The sequence below is a fragment of the Triturus cristatus genome, chromosome 2_1, assembly GCF_964204655.1.
Source record: "Triturus cristatus chromosome 2_1, aTriCri1.1, whole genome shotgun sequence".
NCBI lineage: Eukaryota > Metazoa > Chordata > Amphibia > Caudata > Salamandridae > Triturus > Triturus cristatus.
In genome coordinates, this window is record NC_140581.1 from 469,508,601 (window position 1) to 469,520,835 (window position 12,235).

Consider the following 12,235-nt stretch of genomic DNA (forward strand, 5'->3'; position numbering starts at 1 on the left):
CGAGGCTGGGCCAGAGAAGCTGGTGACATTGTGAGCCTCTTGTGGGCAGCGCCTACCAGGACTAGAACTGTTTCTGCTGTGTGCAGTGTGGAACTACTTTTCAACATCACCAAAGCTATAATGTCAAGTCAGAGGCAGTGTAACCATCCATAAAATGCTGTGGCGCTGGTCTCCTCACACGAGCACTAGCAACACGGCTAAAGCTGCCTGTCGCCAGGCCTTAAATTCAAAGATTCCCCTCCCTACCCCCTAATATTTCAAAAAGTCTCCTCTTCGCGTTCTCCTACCATGTGTGCAACAAACCTTTATTTCACATGCCCCAACACAGACCTGGTGAGACCTAGCTTATGCACCAGTCACGTTGAAATCTTGACGTCCGTCCCGATGTGGGGCAGACTGGATGTGTAACTCCTATAAAGTTTCTTCCTTTGTGCAGGAGTCACTGTTCTAGCAAATTCACGTTAACACCCCGACCAGAACAACACTGAGGTAAAACGTCCAAAAAATACATGTCATTATTTACCCCCGCAATTTGGGTGGTGGACAGTTGAACGTCAAATTTAAAGAAAAACAAGCATTTACAATGCAATGGTCTCGGCATTGGTAAAGTTAGAGCTATTGGCATTGCTCATGACATTATTTTTGCTTGTGTTTTTTGTTTTTCAAACATTTAAAGAAACGGCATTGTCATGAGCAATGCCAATAGCTCTAACTTTACCAATGCCGAGACCGTTGCATTGTAAATGCTTGTTTTGTTTTGCTATAGCTTTCGCGCTCCATTACGAATCTTCATTAAGTTTTCATAAAATTTAGTTCAGCTAATGTATTGAAAGTTTCGGGGTGATCTGTCAAGCGGGGGCAGAGAAAAAAGGGGGTCCCAAAATGCATTTTTCCTATGTTTTGTCTATATAGTGTTTTCATTTTTTTAACACGACTTCAGCCCGAACCACTAAACGGAATTACACCAAATTTGTCAGAAAGCTAGATGTTGGTCCGGAAAGCGTTTTGTTATTTGATGTAAATCCATACAGTAGTTTCAGAGATATTTAAGTGAAAAAAAATATAGCTATCTGGGAGCCCAACAGCATACTGAAACCCTACTGAAATTTGATTGGCTGCCAACACTTCAACCAGGAAATGTTGGCAGCCATCTTTGGACTAAAAAAAAAAAAAAAGAAAACGTGCAGGCTCCATTATATCTCTTTTCTCTTACAGCCACTGACACATCCACTCATACATCCATATAGCCACTCACATCCCGAGGCCCAGAGATCTTGCAGTCGCTCTTCTATCCTTAAAGCGTTGTAAGGCAGAGTCAGCTTTAGTGCCAAACAGTCTCGAAACATCAAAGGGCAAATCCAACAGGGTTCCCTGAACATCAGGAGAGAATCCAGATGTCCTCAGCCAAGCTTGCCTTCTTGTTGCTACAGAAGACCCCATTACACGAGCCACCGAGTCAGCCGTGTCCAAACCCAACTGTATAACTTGATGGGCCGTGGCCTGAGATTCAAAAATAGCCTCCAGGAAATTATTCCGATAATCCTCAGGCAGCTTTGGAGCAAACTGTTTGACAGAGTCCATAAGAGCATGGATATATCACCCAAGTAAACAGGTAGCATTAGTGGATTTTAATGCCATACTCTGAGATGAAAATACTTTCTTTGCCGCCAGCTCCATTATTTTAGAATCCCTGTCCCCCGGAATGGTAGGGAAGGAACCAGAAGATTGTTTTGAGCAAGAAGCCTGGACCACCAAGCTTTCAGGTGACGGATGTGATGAAAGAAACGCAGGATCCCCAAGAGCTGGCCTGTACCTTCTTGCAATGGACCTGGTAACTTCTGAAGCAGTCAAAGGTTTTTGCCAGACTTCTAAAATAGGTTCTGTCAAGGCCGCATTGAAGGGCAGAAGAGGCTCAGAAACTGTAGAAGATGTATTTAGTACCTCAGTTAGAATGTTAGATTTTATCTCAGCTGAAGGTTGTGAGAAGTTGGCCTGATGTATGATGTCTCTAGTCTAGTCCAAACAACCCTTATGGTGATTGGTTGTAAAGTCAACCTTGTAGACCAGCTATCCTAGTGGTAGCATGGACAAGAGCAGTCTTAGGCTAAACTCTGAATGGCATGTGAAGCCAGCTGTTATACCATATATAATCCCTTGAATACCAAATGAAAGGACACCACAACAGATATATATATAAAATAAAGTGTATTTATTCTAGTCAAACCCTCAGCACTCTTTGAGATTCGAGGTAAGTACAACACAGTCTTATTCAAGCATACATTAAGTCACACAGGTAAGTAATACAGTTAGGCCCTAGGGGCCACGCAAACCATATACTAAGTAAGTGGTATAAGGACCACTGTCACGGAAATAGGATAGGCCTAGGCCTAGGGAATCGCTGGGGCTGCACTATACTACCCAAGGTTAGGAAGTGGGAGGCCCACGGGATTCAGGTGCAGAGTGGAAACACTCACGCGTAATGCGTATAATCGATAGAAATAGTACAATTCAGAATGAATAAGATTTAGGACACTTCTGGAGTAGCTAGGAAGTCGAGACTTGAGAACTAGACACTAGGATAGTCCATACCCTGATGAGCACCGGAGTACCCAAGTTACCTAGCCCACGGGCTGCGGGTGCATAGGTGTGAACTTGCGTCGGGTTTCGTCGTCGACTCCTATGGATGCCTGAAGGAAAGATGCTGACAGGCAGTCAGTGAAGAGTGTCCGGTGGATCCCAAGGCTGGGATCAAGAAGGAAGGATACCTGCAAGCAGAAGGGACAGAGTCTGGGTCATTAGCCAGTGACCACGTGGAACCAGGAAGGAACCAGGCGATGTCGGGAGATTGCAGGTGAAGAGGTGAAGCTTGTCGCAGCAGCCACGGGTACCAGGAGACGTCGAGGACGACCAGGACCAGGAGGCAAGCTGTCCCACGAAGGCTCGTGCTGTCGGCTGCGTCAAAGTCGAACTAGGACTCACCAAGCCTTGGCAAGCGGAACCCACGAAGAATGGAGGACTTGCTTCTGGTGCAGACCAGGAAGTTCTGGGGTGCTTCTCGTTTACAGAGGAGCAGGAGCCAGTCTGGAGGAGCCAAACCAGCAGTGGAAAATTGAAGGTGTGTCGTCGCAAAGGTTGCTAGCCAACGGGCAAGCAACCGGACAGAGGCGGCAAGCAGGAAAATGCAGAAGGGCCCCACGCAGGACTCGTGGAGTGTGGGGGGCTGATCTTCGGTGCAGATGGTGCTTGGGGTTGGGGCTTCTCAATCCCCGGTGCACAACCTCGAGGGTGCCTCAGAAACTGCGCTGGAAGATACTCGCCACTTTTCCCAGGTAGCCGGTCCCACGTCTCTCGTCGCCTCCACGGATCTCAGCTCGGCTGTGGATGTGGATCAGGGTCGGAGAAGTCTGGAAGTCAAGGCTCTGGTTAGGCTCTGCAGTCGGTCCTTCGTAGAACTTCAGCAAAGCAAAGGGTAAGTCTCTTGATGGTGCCTGTTCGCACAGGGTGGTCACTCCTTGGCCACAAGGGAGATTCTTCAGTCTTCTTCTTTCGTCGAATGTCGAAGGTCCAGAGTTTCTGTTCAAGTTGCAGGTTCAGGATAATCTAATCTAGCAGGGCCCAACTAGCTACTAATATACTGGGCTAGTGGGCTGGACTACCTGCAAGGTCCCTCCTATGGGTGGGACCAGGAAGGGGAGTGGCTACACCCTCTTTCCTATGTCCAGTTTCGCGCTGGGGCTGGAGTGCCCCAGCACCGGTTTGAACTGGACTATGCATGGGACACCTTGTGTGCCCCAGGCATGTCTCATTCCTTTCAGCCCTCCCTGCCCCAATACACTAAAGTCTGTCTGGGGAGGTGCTAGCACCTCCCCAAGCAGGAAACCTATTGTCCAGGCCTCCCTGGCTGGGAGTGCTCCCAGCAGCAGGAGGTCAGACTCGTGTCTGTGGCAGCAGCATCGAGGCTTTGGTGAGAGTTAAACAGCAAAGTAGGATTTTAACATGTCTCTCCCTCTAAAAGGGAGGAATAATATCCTCATTACCAGAAATGGTATGGGAGGATTATTCCAAAGTGTTAGACACCTTACACGACATGTTTTGATAAAGCCAAACCATAGTTACCATAACCGTTTAAGATTATAAGGTACTTTAAGAGTATATGGTAGGCTATATCATAGAACAGCTATAAGGACATGGTTCCAAAAGCTGCAGACAGGCTCAGCTCATGCTAGAGCACCATCTCACATGTTACCAAGCACTCTGCCTCCAGGATTGTTAAGGCCTGCCATAGGAGTGGCTGATAGGTACACATGTGTCTATATATAGGGCAGATATAGGTATACTATATCTAAGCAAGGGGTGATTACACGACCTTGCCCCAGCTGAGTGATCAGCCAGTTGTGTCTGATTGGAAGGCCAGACCAGGGGTGGCATAATACATGCTGCAGCCCCTGGGAGGCCTAGGGTACACCTATGCCCTGGGTACCTAGGGTACACTGTACAGGGTCCAATAAGGTGATCCTTATCAATTGGGTATGTACCTAGGGTACATGGAGTCCATTTTAAAGAGAGAGCAGAAAGCCTGAGACCGTGAATGGCAGGATTTCTGGCCAACTAAGTCGAAAAACCAGCTAGACACTAGGCAAAAAGTTGGGGGTAACCATAGTCAGATATCCACCTTCCTACAAAGGTAACTGCAGATAAAGTAACTCAGCTGCTTTCCTTATTACAACATGATAAGGAGCAACATCCTGTGATACCCCAGTCTTTGGAGAGGAGAGTTCATACTCAGGTGAAGTATCCAATCCACTGGCCTCATGTAAACCTTCAAACTCGTCCACTGACTCAACAATTTCTCCTTCCTCCTGTTCCTGTCTATATTCCTCCTCTTCAAGTAGCCTCTGCGCATCCCTTCTAGAGTGCAGCTTCAGAATCGGCGTCGGTGGTGCCAGATGCAGCGCCGGTGACGACGGCATCGGCGTCGATGGAGGACCTTCAGTTTCAAACCTCAGTGTCGATCGAATCTGAAGCGGCACTGATTCGACAGCTGAAGGAGTCTGAGGAACCAGAGTGGAAGACCTCGGCGCCGGAAAATGCCAAGCCGGAGTCGTCTGCAAGAATGGCATGAAGGGTACCTGGGCATACTGATGAGGTACACCCAAATTAAAGGCCAGTGGACCCACGGGGCCTGAAGGCACACCAGTTGGATTGGTGGCCCTGGCAAACATGTCAAACATCACATTTAAAAAATGCGTAGGGTCCGTTCCAGAACCAGGAAAAGGAGGATATGGATTTGTGCCTTCCTGAACAGGTATCACCTGAGGCTGATATGGAATTTGTGGAGCTGGTGAAGACGGCGCCCGCACAGGCGAAGCCACACGAACAGGAGACGACTCCCTGGGCATCGGAGACTTACTGGGAGCCGGAAAACCGTTAGGCATCGAAGAGCCCCTCGACGCCGGCGACATCGGAGCAGGAGAGTGAATCGGCGTCACCTGTGGAGAAGGAGTAGGAGATGGAGACACAAAGTCTTTCCTTCGAAGCCGCTTAGCTGGAGAAGGCAACCTCGAAGCCTTGTTCTTCGACGAACGGTGCCGAGAATCATGCCTCTTCGACTTCTTGTGGTTTTTTTACTTCGAAATGAGAGAAGACGACGACTTTGCACGCTTTCGACCACTCTTCTCCTTTTTGGCTTTGGCCATAAAGAGTTTAGCCTCACATTCTTTTAGAGCTTTTGGATTCATCTTCCTACAGCTTCGACACCCTTCGACGTCGTGATCGGAAGTTAAGCACCAAAGGCAATCATCATGGGGATCAGTTATCCGCCACACTCCCTGCAGGGCTTGAATCCGAACTTATTAGTAGTAGCCATATCTGAATTCTTCAAGGAAACAAAGTAATACCAAGAAAATGTAGAGTCCCTAGAAAAACCGTTACGTGTCGACGGCGCGGAAAAAAGTGAACTGACGTCAGCACGCCGACGAGGTCTTCTTATGGCTCCGATGACGTCATACGGAGTCGCGACCTGAGCCGTGCTATTATGACGTCCTCGTGGGAGAGTTAGGAAAGAATTTCCGCGGAATGCAGGCACAGGGGGTATTCAAAAGGTGAGGAATCCACAGGCAGAAGTATCCATCAGAACAGAAAGTTACGGCCGCCATTTTATTGATCAAGAATGGTTCCCGTGACTGAAAATTTCTGAAAAAGCTAACATAAGGGGTCAGAGTGGAGGTACTCTGACCCCATGTTTGAGAAATGGGGGTTTTAGTGACTTAGTTGTGTCCAAAATTGATTGTTTAAATTGTGCTTGATATTCGGGACGACGCAACATTGCACAATTTTTGCCACAGTTTTCGATTCTCCAGAAGGAATTGTGAAGAACTCCTATACAATACTGCTTTTTTCTGTGAAGGACCCTCATCTTCAGACTCTTCAGAATATACTTCCTGGACTTCCTGTTGTTGCTGGTCTTCCACCTATTGTTGTTCTGTTGTCTGAGCTGCCATTTGTTTAATAAAGTTATCAAAATTACACGAGAAAATTGCAGACACCTTCTCTCACTTAAGTGCTTTCAGAGACTGAACCAGAAAGGTGTATGGGTATGTTCTTCCCAATGCTATAGTTGAAAAGTGTATCATCCAATCATATTTCTTTGTTTCCCGGTCACATGATCTTTGCGACGATCGGCGTCATAGCAAAGACCGGCATTGAACAGAATAATATTTTGTTTGAAAATAAGTAGTCAAACATAACTGTTAATCGACTAATATGAAAACCCAAATGTAGATCATACAATGCAATATGTATAAATATGTGTTATGGACTTCACCACAAACACGCGTTCTATGCAGTTACCGACGTCATCGCGACTTCCGGCGTCGCCACAATCATGCAAAACACGAAATAAAATGCTTTTAATTGAAAAAAATCTTATAAAAGTTAGATTTAAAGAGTATATTAATAAACAATTTGTGTCAAATATTAATTAAAATATGTGTAAGTATGTGTTTCCAGGTTTTAAATAATCACGCGCACTTCGCGACTACCGGTAGCGCCGTGGTCTACAGATTCACCGCAAATATATAAAACTGCATTTTTAAGTGTTTTTTCCATTTAAGCATCACACAAACTCAAATATAAACTCTGGAGTAATAAACAACACTTGTCCAGCATAAAGTAAAATCGGTCTATATATATGTTTTAGACTTTTTCAAAAATATGCGACTTGCGCGACGTCGTCGCGGATCTAAAAAATGAATGGAAAAAACTCCCACATATTACTCCACTAAAGAAAATACACGGTTATAAAAATACACATTAAAGACACATTATAGATAGAAAAAATGAACAAAAAAGCGTAAAATTACTATAAAAAAAAACAAAAGTTACAGGGATGTTGTAGTTTGGGAATAGAATTTAAAACACCGTAGAAATTAACAGAAAAAATCAAAAGTCACAGGGATGTCATAGTTAGGAATGACTACTATTTTTTTTTTTTAAATCACTAAAAAACAGATTGTAGGGACGTTATAATTGGAATATAGTATTTAATTTTTTTTTTAAATTCACTGGAAAAAACCACAAAGGTTACAGGGATGTTATAGTTATGAAATGGAATATAAAAAAACACATAGAAATTCACTGAAGAAACCACAGGTTAGGGAGACGTTATTGTTAGGCTCAGGTTTCACTCGTACAAAACCAGAGAAATTCAGCACTTATAGTTAGGTCAGCTAACTATAACTCGCACCCCGCAATGCACTGTGTATGACCTTACATATTACATCACTCATGACATAGTCAGTGACATCACTCATGACATCATTGATGACATCATCCAGAAAATCATTAACACACCCACTCACACCCCATAGAATCTTTCATTCACCCACATATGTGTGGTCGTAAGCATTGCATTGTGGGGGCATGAGTTATAGTCAGCTGAGCTTCTTGGAAAGTACTGAATTTCTCTGGTTTTGTACAAGTAAAACCTGAGCCTGACTATAACATCTTTATGACCTTTGTTTTTTTCAGTGAATATATATATATGTGATCAAGGCCTCCTTGTTGAGGCCGAAACGCGTCATGGTGGTTCGAGGTGCACGTATGAAATAAAATTACACCTTGCACTCTTTTTCTCTGGGTCCGTGGTCGTCTTTCCTCGTGGATGGGAGTTCGAAGACGAAGATATAGATATAGATATATATATAAGTTTCCCCCAGAGATGAGGCCGCACTCCTCTACAGGTCAGTGACATCACTTTTATTATTAACAGGCTGGTTCCCACTCCGTAATGGTGCCCCCCTGGCCTTACGCGTTTCAAGGACACAATCCTCTTCCTCAGAGGCCAGAACACGAGCAAGCCACATTTATGTGCGTCTGCACTGTCCCATGTTAAGTCATTAAATGCTTTTAATTCGCCTCCGGTGTGCTGCTCTCACATTGCTTCCTGGGACCTGCAGTCCATCAATGCACTTTTAACTCCCTCCAGTGGGTTTGGTGCTCGAGTTATTTTAAAGGGGCCACTTTATAGTGATGTCACTGACCTGTGGAGGAGTGCGGCCTCATCTCTAGGGGAAACTTTTGGAAATATGAAATCACGGCGCTTCCAGGCCGTGGAGGCGACGCACCACCCTGAAGCCAAGTTGGGTCTGTGCAGGAACTTTTCCTTGCAATCGGCGAAGCAGGTACTTTAATTGAACAGACTGTGTCTCACTCGGGGGCTTAATGGAGAGCTATGAAGTGGCCCCTTTAAAATAACTCGAGCACCAAACCCACTGGAGGGAGCTAAAAGTGCATTGATGGACTGCAGGTCCCAGGAAGCAATGTGAGAGCAGCACACCGGAGGCGAATTAAAAGCATTTAATGACTTAACATGGGACAGTGCAGACGCACATAAATGTGGCTTGCTCGTGTTCTGGCCTCTGAGGAAGAGGATTGTGTCCTTGAAACGCGTAAGGCCAGGGGGGCACCATTACGGAGTGGGAACCAGCCTGTTAATAATAAAAGTGATGTCACTGACCTGTGGAGGAGTGCGGCCTCATCTCTGGGGGAAACTTTTGGAAATATATATATATATATGAATAAGGCAGGGATCTGCATAAACGCGTCATGGCGACTTGATGGTGTGCTGAAAAAATAAACAATTAGCACCAAACCTGGGTCTACGCTAGTTTGTTTTTGGAGAAGAACGCTGAAGGCGAGTTTCCTGGAATATATATATACATACATATCAACCCACCTGGAAGACCTATTGTATCCTCTAAAAATAGCCTTCTGGAAAACACCAGCAGATATGTTGACCACTTTCTCTTCCCCTAAGTTAGAAACTCGTCATCCTATCTCAGGGACACCACACATTTTTTTACAAAAGATCAGGGATGTCAACATGGGAAATGACCAATGGCTAGTGAGTCTCGACGTGGAGTCATTATACACAAGAATCAGGCATGATGACGGCATCAAGGCGTGTCAGTTCTTCCTGAAACATCGTAGAGCAGAATTCCTAGAACATACTCCCATGCTCTTAGACATGTTAAGAATATGCTTGAAGGAGAATGTCTTCATGTTTGAAAATGAACACTACAAACAGTTACAAGGGTCTTCAATGGGCACCTGCTTCGCTGCCTGCTACGCCACCCTCATGGTGGGCTGGTGGGAGAAGCAGGTGCTCTGGAACGACCACACTGAACATTGGATATTCAATGTATTCACACGGCTCAGGTATATTGACGACATTTTCTTTGTGTGGAAGAGGTCTGAAATGGAACTCAATCAGTTCATAGACTGCTTAAACATGAACAATGTAAACCTCAGGTTTACTAGACACTATAGTCAGGAATCGATTGACTTTCTCGACTTAAAACCGAGTGTAGACAGGGAGAAGATCGTCACCAATCTATTCAGAAAGAAAACGGCAGGGAATTCCATCCTTCATGTCGTCAGATCTCACCCTTTGAGCTTCAGGTGGGGAATTCCGTACAGTGAATTCCTCAGGGCCAAACGGAACTGCAGCACCTCTACCGCATATTTAAACACTAAACGAGAAATGAAGTTCAGATTCAAAAGAGAGAGGATACTCTAGGAATGCCATTGTACAAGCAGAAAAGCAAGTTGAAACTTAATCAAGAGATGAAATTGTTAACAAAACCCAAGAGAGACCCCCAAGAACTGCCAAAAAGAGTGAAGTCAGATTCATCACCAAATACTGCAACCAATCCAATCAGATAAAAAACATCCTTAGACACAAATGGGATATTCTCAGAAGAGATCCCAGTCTGAGAAATGAAAAAAAAACAACTCCCTTGGTGACATATATGAGAAGCCCATCCCTGAGGGACATACTGGTTCATAGTCATCTCCAACTAAAAGAGGGTGGCTGGCTGAAACAAACCAAAGGCTTCCACAAATGTGGAAAATGTAAAGCCTGTAAAAACAGCAGCAACATATCTGAGGTTACCCTAGAAAGAACAAAGACCAAATGGAAAATACCAAAATTCATCTCATGTGAAACGGATTATGTTGTGTATGCCATAGTATTCCCTTGCAATCTCTGGTACATTGGGTCAACTACATTTCTTGTAAAAAAGCGTATTCTAGAACATTGGCAGGCAATCACCAATCATGATCAAAGCTACAGTACTGCCAGACATTTTGCAAGGGAACACGGGTCGGATTGGACCAAAGCCAAATATTTCGGATTAGACACGATCACACCTAACCCAAGAGGAGTTAATCGCATTGCAGCCCTCCGCAAACTAGAGTCACGCCTGATCCTATTAGCAGGAACCAAATACCCAGATGGCCTTAATCAGGACGAGGAATTGTATTCCCATTTATAACATATACACTGCTCGATTGGACCATAGCGTTGCCTGTACACGCACGCCCTACCCTTTCCTCCTTTTTATTTTATTATTGTTTAGTTGCACCCACTTCGTTTTCTCATACACATGTTATTATGTTAGATAGACAGACCTGAAGCTGAAATGATCACTGAATTGTAAAGTCTCTTTTAACTCTTTGTTTCCTTTATGTAACAGATATAAACATGAATATTATTCAGTATGTGACATGATGATGCTAATCACTGATCCTTTGTCACTTTTGCAGAATCATAAATGTATATCACCCAGAACCAGAACGTTGGCAATCATATAAGAGCACCGGAGTATGGCTGACCATCCATCCAGCTCCTAGTCACTTCACGTACTCACTTGGATACTACACCTGTATTGCGGCGAATTGTCAGAGGTTGAACATAGCCACGAGGTATTCCTCTAGTCACTACAACTAGTGAATAGGGCACTAGTCCCTTCATCATGCAAGAAATAAGCGGTACTATGCTGTTATATCATCACTATATTAAGTGTTCTACCCAAAATGTCATAGCTTTGAGACTTTAAAACAGTTGAAAATGCTACAATGTATTTACATATAAACAGCAGCGTCTGTATTCACTGTTCACTTTTTTCATGTCTTTTTTTACGTGCTGTAAACATTTATTTTAGGTTCATGAAATAATCATGTGCACGTACCTTTAAATTAAAACGAATAGAGGCGTTGGTCATGTGACCAAGAACCGCAGACGTGGTCGAAATGCGTTGTCCTTGTCTGTCGTAAGAAAATAAACTGCTTTGACCAACCGAGTGTGCTCGCCTGGATTCTTTTCCACAAGATCCTTTGATGTGAGGGAGAGAAAGTTTGAGTCATGTCATGTGATCAAGGGCTGCAAAGCCCAAAACGCGTCATGGCGACATTTTGCACGAAATAAACAACGATTTTTCAACTAGAAACTGGAGTCTGTTTCCTTCTTGACAGTTCCGGATCAAGGTTCCTTCTGAGATGGGAAAATTGCGCACGTATTCCAAGGCGGCTTACTTGGATTAAACGGACCCCCTCTCGATCAGGGCAACGGGACGTAAAGCCAAATTCGGTCTTGAACCGGAAGTACAATATCTCCGTTAGGAGAAGGTCCTGTAACCCCCAGACAGCAGAGCAACCAACTGACTGCAGTGAAGCGGAACCGGCTGTGTCGAAGGATGCGCACGAGATCGACAACATCGTACGAGGTAGGAGAAGCCAAGATTGTATGGTGAGAGGTGTGCTGCCAGTAAACTAATAGCGTAACTCGCGCTAAATCTTAAGTGCATTTGAAATGTCAGCCGACATGTTACGAGGCAGGGAGGAGGCGGCGGATGAAATGTTCACTGAATGCCCCAGTTCCCTAATACAAACACAT

General features: G+C 44.7%; 2 protein-coding genes across 7 annotated transcripts in view; one reads left to right on the plus strand and one right to left on the minus strand.

Moving 5' to 3' along the window:
- The window catches only part of LOC146865493 (uncharacterized), a 117,459-nt gene extending 106,024 nt beyond the window's left edge, over positions 1-11,435 (plus strand). For both annotated transcript variants that reach the window (XM_085632298.1, XM_085632299.1), the window contains exon 2: positions 11,107-11,435. The gene's annotated coding sequence lies outside the window, so the exon portion shown is untranslated. The remainder of the gene's footprint in view (positions 1-11,106) is intronic.
- POLK (DNA polymerase kappa) overlaps positions 1-12,235 on the minus strand; it is a 1,025,073-nt gene that overhangs the window by 479,547 nt on the left and 533,291 nt on the right. The window lies entirely within an intron of this gene.